Source organism: Temnothorax americanus, unplaced genomic scaffold (assembly GCF_048541705.1).
Source record: "Temnothorax americanus isolate GAGA-0224 unplaced genomic scaffold, ASM4854170v1 Scaffold38, whole genome shotgun sequence".
NCBI classification, from domain to species: Eukaryota; Metazoa; Arthropoda; class Insecta; order Hymenoptera; family Formicidae; genus Temnothorax; species Temnothorax americanus.
This window is the reverse complement of record NW_027509526.1, coordinates 860020-868801: the sequence shown is the minus strand read 5'-3', so window position 1 is coordinate 868801 and position 8782 is coordinate 860020.

Sequence of the window (8782 nt, the reverse complement as noted above, 5' to 3'; positions counted from 1 at the left end):
TTGACTCGATTCTTGCGCGTTTTGCGTCGCCAATACCGTTGCGCGTTACGTGGTATAAAGGAGAGTAGAAAAAACAGACGTTTGAAATTTCGAGGGATCCGTACAAATATAGGAGCCTTATAAAGCTGGGGCTAATCAATCAAATTTTAAAAAATTATATATGAAAAATAGGGTAGAAAAGACTGAAAAATATAATAAAAAATCCGTACACACACACACACACATACATATATACTTCCGGACATTTTTTACTAATATGATTTTTTGACATTTTAGAACATTCTAAACCTATTTCCATCAAAATCTGTAAAAATTTTTTCCACCATTACAAAGCTTCCTTTATGAGGAAGCGAGAGAGAGAGAGAGATTGATTGATTGATTGATAGATTTATTATGCCCGAGCAATGGCTAAGGGGCAAAAGGTAATATAGCAGTTACAATAATGTCGCAATTACAATACTATAGCAGTTACAATACCACAGCAATTACAATAATATATAGCAGTTGCAAGATGCAAAGATACAATGTGATATAAACAAAAGCGAAATATAGCGATAGGAGCTAGCATGATATGCATGCTCTCTCTCTTAAGGCAAGCAACCAGCAATCTCAATAATATATACTATAAAACTAAGAACTAACGCAACTTAAACTAATAATGAGTACAGTAAAAAAGAATAAAATATAAGGAGCAAGTGTTACTGAAAAGAACTAAATAGTGCATATAAACTAAGAACTAAGGCGTAGTGCAATTTACGAGCTAATAATAAGGAATAAAAGGACTAGAAGCTCTATACCAGAAACAATGTTATCCAATTTCACATGCAAGCAAGTCGATATGTCGACGAAAGGAATAAGCGTTAAATTTAACAAAACGTATCCGAGAAGAATTACATGTTGATTATGCCGAACGATCAAAGAACAAGGGACGAGCAGGTCGGACCAGTCAGATAAGTCAAATAAGCCTTGCAAGGTCAGAGTTAGAGTTGACATAAATAACAGGTTTGCCTTCAGAATGCCTGACACGTATTCGACCGCGTCGCAACCATACATGCTTATAAGACCTTTCTTTGGCAATACGCCTTGTTAATTGCAACAATTCGTAAGTGTCTTTGGAGAGAAGCTCATTTACAAGAACACTTCTATCAGAATTGTTACCGCAGACATCACTTTGCTTAAGCAGTCTTTTGGCTCTCTTTTTTGCTATAATAAAGTCGCGGACAGCACTCGAGGCTAAGGTGACTATGCAAGAGCGAGCAGGTACAGTTGTTACGGGTCGGTCGTGAACTGCCGCTGGCGGAGAATTTTTAACTACAGTTCTAACATCAAGAATATGACTAGAAAGATGTGGGACATCTAGAGCGTTAAACACATTATGAGCAAGCTCAGAAGAAGTAACAGACAATGTCGCCGGCAGTCCCGATATAATAAGCTCGTTGCCTTCATAAATCTGCTGAGTAGACCGAGCGGCTTTTAAGTCTTGGAGCTCTCGCACTAAATTAGCATTTTCTTGTTCTAATTTAGTAATGCGCTGACTGTTTTGAGCAACGGTGTCAGCAATTCGAGTTAAACAATCAAGCTTATCAGTGATTCCTTCATTTGTCCGCTGTTGATTTTCAATAAGAGCTAAAAATCTAGCTTCTGACTCCATAAGCTTCGCCATCAGCACGCGCAAAAGCTCGTCAGTAGTATTAGGCGAGTGTGAACGAGAGAAAGAGGCGCCATCAATATTAGATGTAGTCAGTGTAAGAGCCGTAAGAGGCATGATAAACAAAAGTGAGTCTTGCAACAAGCACTAGCGGACTTCGTACCAACGTAAGTTTTGACACAACCCTGCATGTGTTGTATACAATCGTTTAATCACTGGGCTTAAAAGAAGTAGAGTTCTGTAGTATCGATCCACAATCAGAGTGTTCCGTATAGATGTCGCGGAGATCAACCCGAGCAGCCAATCCGCGGTCACTTAGATAGCACGTGTTCAGAAAATAGCATGTAGATAGAGAAGATCGGCAACGATAGGCGCATGCGCAGCTGAGATCGACGCCTTCCACAGGAACAGCCAAGAATTAGGTTAGAACAAGCGATGATATTTGCCACAGAAATGCTTTTAATTAGGTTGCAAGCACCAGAAAGATAATGATAGCACGCGACAAGCGACAAAAAACCTGCCAATACCTGCAACAAAATGGCCCGGAGGCAATTTACGGCAGAAAACAGATTACTTGAAGCAGGAGCAAAGAGAACAGACAAGCAATGATACTCACAGAGAGAGAGAGAGAGAGAGAGAGAGAGAGAGAGAGAGAGAGAGAGAGAGAGAGAGATAATTTTATTATGCCCAAGCAATGGCTAAAGGGCAAAGATAAGAATACAATCAATAGGCAAGCATAATATAGCAGTACAAGATGTTACAAAATAGAAGTACAGTACTGTAATTACAAAGCATAATGCAAAGATACACATGATGTGGATAAGAGCGAAAAATTAAAGACAGAAGTTTATGTGAGTTTGATAGAAGTACAGTACTGTAATTACAAAACATGTGCATGCTCTCTCTCGTAAAGCAAGCAACCAATGATCCAGTATACAAACAATTGATAGGATATGTATTGAGTATGACGCAATGAAATATAACCAATTTTAATAATATATACTATAAAATTAAGAACTAACGCAACTTAATAAGTATAATAAAAATAGAATGTGATAGGAAGCAAGTAATACTAAGCGAACTGAACAGTGTATATGGAACTAAGAACTAAGGCGCATCACAATCTACAAACTAATAACAAGGTACTAACGCAAGACAAGAAAGCTTAAAAACTTAAAAGCTACTTATAATTACCGCAACTAAGACTAACGCAATTTAAACCTAATTGCAACGCAGCTAAGACTAACGCAACTAAGACTGACGCAACTCACAACCAGCCGAATAGCACCTCACAGGCAAAACAAAGGACAAGCACGAAAAGAAGAAAAAGGAATAAACCAGTCACTCAGATTCAGACGCATATAAGTAGGCACTAAGAAGACTCTTGAAGGCAAGAAGGGAAGATGCTGATTTTATAGTGCCAGGAAGAGAGTGCCAGAAATATATCGACGAAAGCAGAAAATAATTTCTGTAGGCAGTAGTTCTATGAGCCGGAATGTGGAAAGTTTGAGCAGCCAATGAAGCTAGTCGGTCAGATCGCTTCAGTGACGGATCAGGAGCAATAAACAGCTCACGGAGATACACAGGCGAACTCATATAAAGAATACGATATATCTGACATCCAAGAAAGTACAGCCGCCTATTCTCAACAGTGAGCCACCTCAGTTGACGTCTGTAAGGAGTAATATGTTCATCATACTTTAAATTAAAAATAAAGCGAATACAGCAGTTGACAAGACGTTGTAATTTGGTGTTTAACTCTTTACTAAGACCATGATAAACAAGACAACAGTAGTCAATATGAGGCATGATGAGAGTGACGACTAGCTTAATTCTAAGGTTGGTGGAAAGAGAATTTTTATTAAATTTTAGATTATGCAATGCAAAGTGGACTTTTGCGAGACTAACGAGATGTGTTTAGTCCAAGAGAGATTGGACGTAAATACCACACCTAAGTTTCTCACCTCACTTACAAATGGTAGAGGAGTGTTATTCACGATAATGGGAGATAAACAGCCAAGATCGATACCATTGACATAAGCTTGATTACCAAATATACTGACCTTAGACTTGGCTGGGTTGAACTTGAGCCCATTCCTGTTAGCATTCTCAAAAATTGCATTGGCATCTCTCGACATTAGCTCCAAAGCAAGGGGGATATCAGCAGGTGAACACTGACGGTAAATTTGAACATCATCTGCGAAAATCATATGAAACACATAAGAAAGTATATAACATATATCATTAATAAACAGAGAAAACAACAATGGGCCAAGCACGGAGCCTTGAGGAACACCACAAGAAGTGAAAATCCAATCAGAAAGATTGCCAGTATCGTCAATAACAGCTTGAGAGCGTCCGGTCAAATAGGAGAAAATCCAGTTTAGAACTGCATCTGAGAAACCAATCTCCTTGAGTTTAATAAGCAGGAGGGACAGTATCGAACGCCTTGCTGAAGTCGAACAGTATCATAATGGTCAAGAGTCCAACGTCAATTCTCTGCCTAATGTCGTTGCAAACACGCAGGAGCGCAGACTGCGTGTTATAACCCACACGATACGCAGATTGCCTGGGATTTAGGATATTATGTTGATTCAAGTACTCAACAATCTGTGAAGCAACTATTCTCTCTAATAGTTTAGATAGTTCAGGTAAGTTCGCAATTGGTCTAGTGTCAGACGGGGATAGAGGTGTGCGAATTTTAGAGAGAAGGCGAATATATGCTTTCTTCCACTTGGATGGAAACAAAGCAGCGTCCAGAGAACGATTAAACAAAGTTGTAATACAGGATGAGACCACTGGCCATGCGATACGGAGAGCATAGAGAGGAATATCATCGGAACCGGAGGCATAAGAGTGGATGGACTGGGCAGTAATAAGCCTGAAAACAGACTGAGCAGAAATAGGTGAGAAAATAAACTCAGGACGATCAGAAAGACGATTTACGGAAGCAATGGCAGAAATGAAGTCAGAGTGTAAGCAAGGAAGTTGAACATTGGAAACAGAGGAATAATAAGAGTTGAGCTGATTAGAAGTAAAGAAATGAAGAGGAGAAGTGTGAGATGACTTCGCAAGACCAAGTTGTGCTAGCTCCCTCCAAAGTTTTGCTGGATCCGTAATACTAATAAGAGATTTGAAGTGAAATTCACTCTTCTCTCTCTCTCTCTCTCTCTCTCTCTCTCTCTCTCTCTCTCTCTCTTTCTCTCTCGCACATTTAATGTCAGCATTTAGCTGATTGCGAAAAAGTCGATACATAGCATAGCTTAACAAACAGTTAGTCCGTTTGGCGCGTTTATATAACCGGTTACGATAGCGCAATTGATCAACCAATTCTCTCGTGAGTCATTTCACAGGAGGTTTCCAAACAACAAACACACGTAAAGGAGCAAAGGTGTCAAGTGCTCTTAGTAAGTGATGAGACAGTACCTTACAAAATCCATCGACATCCGCATCACTAGACAAACCATCGATCGCGGCTCTCATCTCGCCAGCAATAGAACCAAGAAATTCAGTGAACACTGAACAATCTATGCGCTTGTAATTACGTCGAGAGATAGATCGATCAGATGTATGATTAGCATTAAGTGCTAAAGAAAGCGCTATGATATCGTGCCCAGCGATAAAAGGACTCACAGACTTCATGAATGATGCCACCTTGTCCGCATCATCCACCGCAAAAATATCAAGCCACGAGTCAGAACAAGCTGTATGATGCGTAGGACCAGAGTCCACAATATGTAAAGATAAGCTAGACATGATTCCACGCAAGTACTGCGCCTCGCAATTCGTTGACAATAGATTGCAGTTTAAATCACCGCTAATAATTATATTCTTATAAAAGTGCGAGAATCGAGATAATGACTCAACAAACTCATGCAAGAAGAGTCCCTTAGGTCTCCTATAGATGGACGCAAGAAGCACCGAATCGCCACTTGACAGACGCACCTCGATAAGAAGATACTCAGGTTCATTAACACAAACGTTGCTTGAGGTAGCTAAGATCCTAACCTTAAGCGATTTATGCACATAACATGCTACTCCACCACCAATCTGACTCACACGATCATGTCGGATAAGGAAGTAGTCATCCAGAGCAACTAGTTCGTCTGAGATATTGGCGTTAAGCTATGTCTCAGAGACCGAGATTATGTGATAAAAGTTAGCATGGAAGTATGATCGAATGTAGTCGATGTGACCTCGAAGAAGGAGAGAGGGAGAAAGGGAGAGAGGGAGAGAGGGAGAGAGGGTAGGAGGGAGGTAGGGAGAGTAGGGTAGGATGGAGGTCGTGAGGGATAGGTAGCTATTTATAGAACTGAATGAAGCTCTGAATCTTTAGCCCTTCTTTAGCGCTTTCCTCCTTCTCGCTCCCCGTTCGTTCTTCTATCTTTCTTTTTTCTTTCTTTCCCTTTCTATATCTCTCTCTCTCTCTCCTCTCTCTCCTCGCTCCTCTCTCGTCTCCTCTCTCTCTCTCTCTTTTCTCTTCGTCTCTCTAGATATAGATATAGTTTAATATGCCCAAGCAACTGCTAGGGCATATTAAGGGCAAAAAGTAAAATACAAAAATCGAAATACAGAACAATAATAATAACAATAATAATAATAATGCCAAGCATACACAGGCTCACTCTCAGCCTACATGCAACGCAAACATTCAACAAGAACTTATAACTAGCGCAACTTAAAACTAATTTAAGACTAAATGTAACGAAGACAAAAATAGAGGGAACATGGCATGGGTTACCCGTAAGCGAAGTGGTCACTCGAATTCAGATGAAAATAAGAATAGACGCAGAAGACCTTTGAATGATGCTAAGGAAGATGCTGATGTAATACTGCTAGGAAGTGAGTGCCAAAAATATATGGCGGAAAGCTGGAATGAATTTCTGTACGTGACAGTTCTATGAGCAGGAATATGGAAAGATGAAGTGAAGGAAGCAGCCAAGCGATCGGACCTTCTAAGAGAAGAATCAGGAGAGGTAAACAGTTCACGTAAATATGTAGGAGAAGACATATGCAAAATACGATACATCTGGCATCCCAGAAAATATAAGCGTCTATTCCTAACAGAAAGCCAACCTAACTGACGCCTGTAAGGCGTAATATGTTCGTCACGTTTTAAATTAAAAATAAAACGAACACAGCAGTTAATTAGTCTCTGCAATTTAGTATCCAACCCATCGCTCAGGCCATGATACACTAGGCAACAGTAGTCTATGTGGGGCATAATCAGAGTAGAGACAATTTTGATTCTAAGATTGGTGGAAAGAGAACCCTTGTTAAACTTGAGATTATGCAACCCATGATGGACCCTTTGTGAAATCAATGAGATATGTCGCGCCCAAGAGAGATCGGAAGTAAACATAACCCCAAGATTTCTCACCTCATGCACAAATGGAAGAGGCGTATTGTTAACAAGGATAGGTGGTAAATTACTAAGATTAATTGCATTGACATACGCTTGACTTCCAAATATAATGACTTTGGATTTAGCCGGGTTGAGTTTAAGTCCATTCTTATTAGCATAGTTAAAAAGAGTTTGGGCATCCTTAGAAATTAATTCTAGAGCACTGAGTATATCAGCAGGTGAGCAAAGGCGATAGATTTGTATATCATCTGCAAATATCATATGAAATGCATAACGCAAAACTTTGTATATGTCGTTGATGAACAAAGAAAAAAGCAAAGGACCAAGAACGGAGCCTTGAGGGACCCCAGACGAAGTAAATAACCATTCAGAGAGATTACCCGCATCGTCAATAACAGCTTGAGAACGGCCAGTTAAGTAGGAGAAAATCCAGTTAAGAACAGCATCAGAAAAGCCAATCTCTTTAAGTTTAACAAGCAATAGAAGATGGGGAACCATGTCAAATGCCTTACTGAAATCAAACAGTATCATGATGGTTATGAATCCATCATCAATCCCCCGCTTGATATCATTACAAACGCGCAAAAGTACCGACTGAGTGTTAAACCCTGAGCGGTATGCAGACTGTCTTGGATTGAGTATGTCATATTTATTAAGGTAGTCTAATATTTGCATAGCAACAATCTTCTCCATTAGTTTAGACAGTTCGGGTAGATTCGCAATGGGTCTTGTGTCTGACGGGGATAGTGGTGTACGAACCTTAGAAAGCGAACGTATATATGCCTTCTTCCACTCGGACGGAAACAACGAAGTATCAAGCGAGCGATTAAATATGGACACAAGCAACGACGAAACAACCGGCCATGCTACACGCAGTATATACAGTGGAATGCCATCTGACCCAGAAGCATACGAGTGAAGAGGTCTCTCAGACATAAGTTTAAGGACTTCACGAGAAAACAAATTCAGGACGATCAGAAGGACGAGAGATCAAAGCAATGGCTGAGATAAAGTTAAAATGAGTGCAAACAGGCTGAACATTTGTAACAGACACGTAGTATGAGCCCAACTGGTCGGGCGAGAAAAAATGTAGAGGAGAAGTGAGAGTCGGTTTTGCAAGTCCCAGCCGAGCAAGCTCCCTCCAAAGTTTAGCAGGGTCTGTAATGCCAATGAGAGAACTGTAGTAAAATTTACTCTTAGCACACCTAATGTCTATATTTAGTTGGTTACGGAAAAGTCTATATGTGGCATAGCCTAAGAGACTATTGGCACGTTTAGCTCGCCTATACAACCGATCACGAATTTGTAACCGAGCAGTCAATTCTGGAGTGAGCCAAAGTACAGGGGGCCTCTTAATTGATAGGACGCGAGCGGGGGCAAAGATATCAAGAGCTTCCAACAAGTTGCTGGACAGGACTCCACACATTCCATCCACATCAGCATCCCCAGACAACCCGTCCAATTGAGCCCGTACTGTGCCGGCGATAGAACGAAGATGATCACAGAACTCAGAGCCATCAATGCCCCTGTAATTCCTCCGGGAGATAGAACGCTCGAGTCTCAGCTTACAATCAAGTGACACTGACAGCTCTAACAGATCATGACCAGCAATGAAAGGACTTGAAGATTTAATATATGATATGATTTTTTCAACATCATCTACCACCAACACATCAATCCAGGTATCAGAGGTAGCAGTATGATGGGTAGGCTCAGAAATGACAATATGTAACGATAGGCTAGACATGAGTTCACGCAAGTAATCTGCC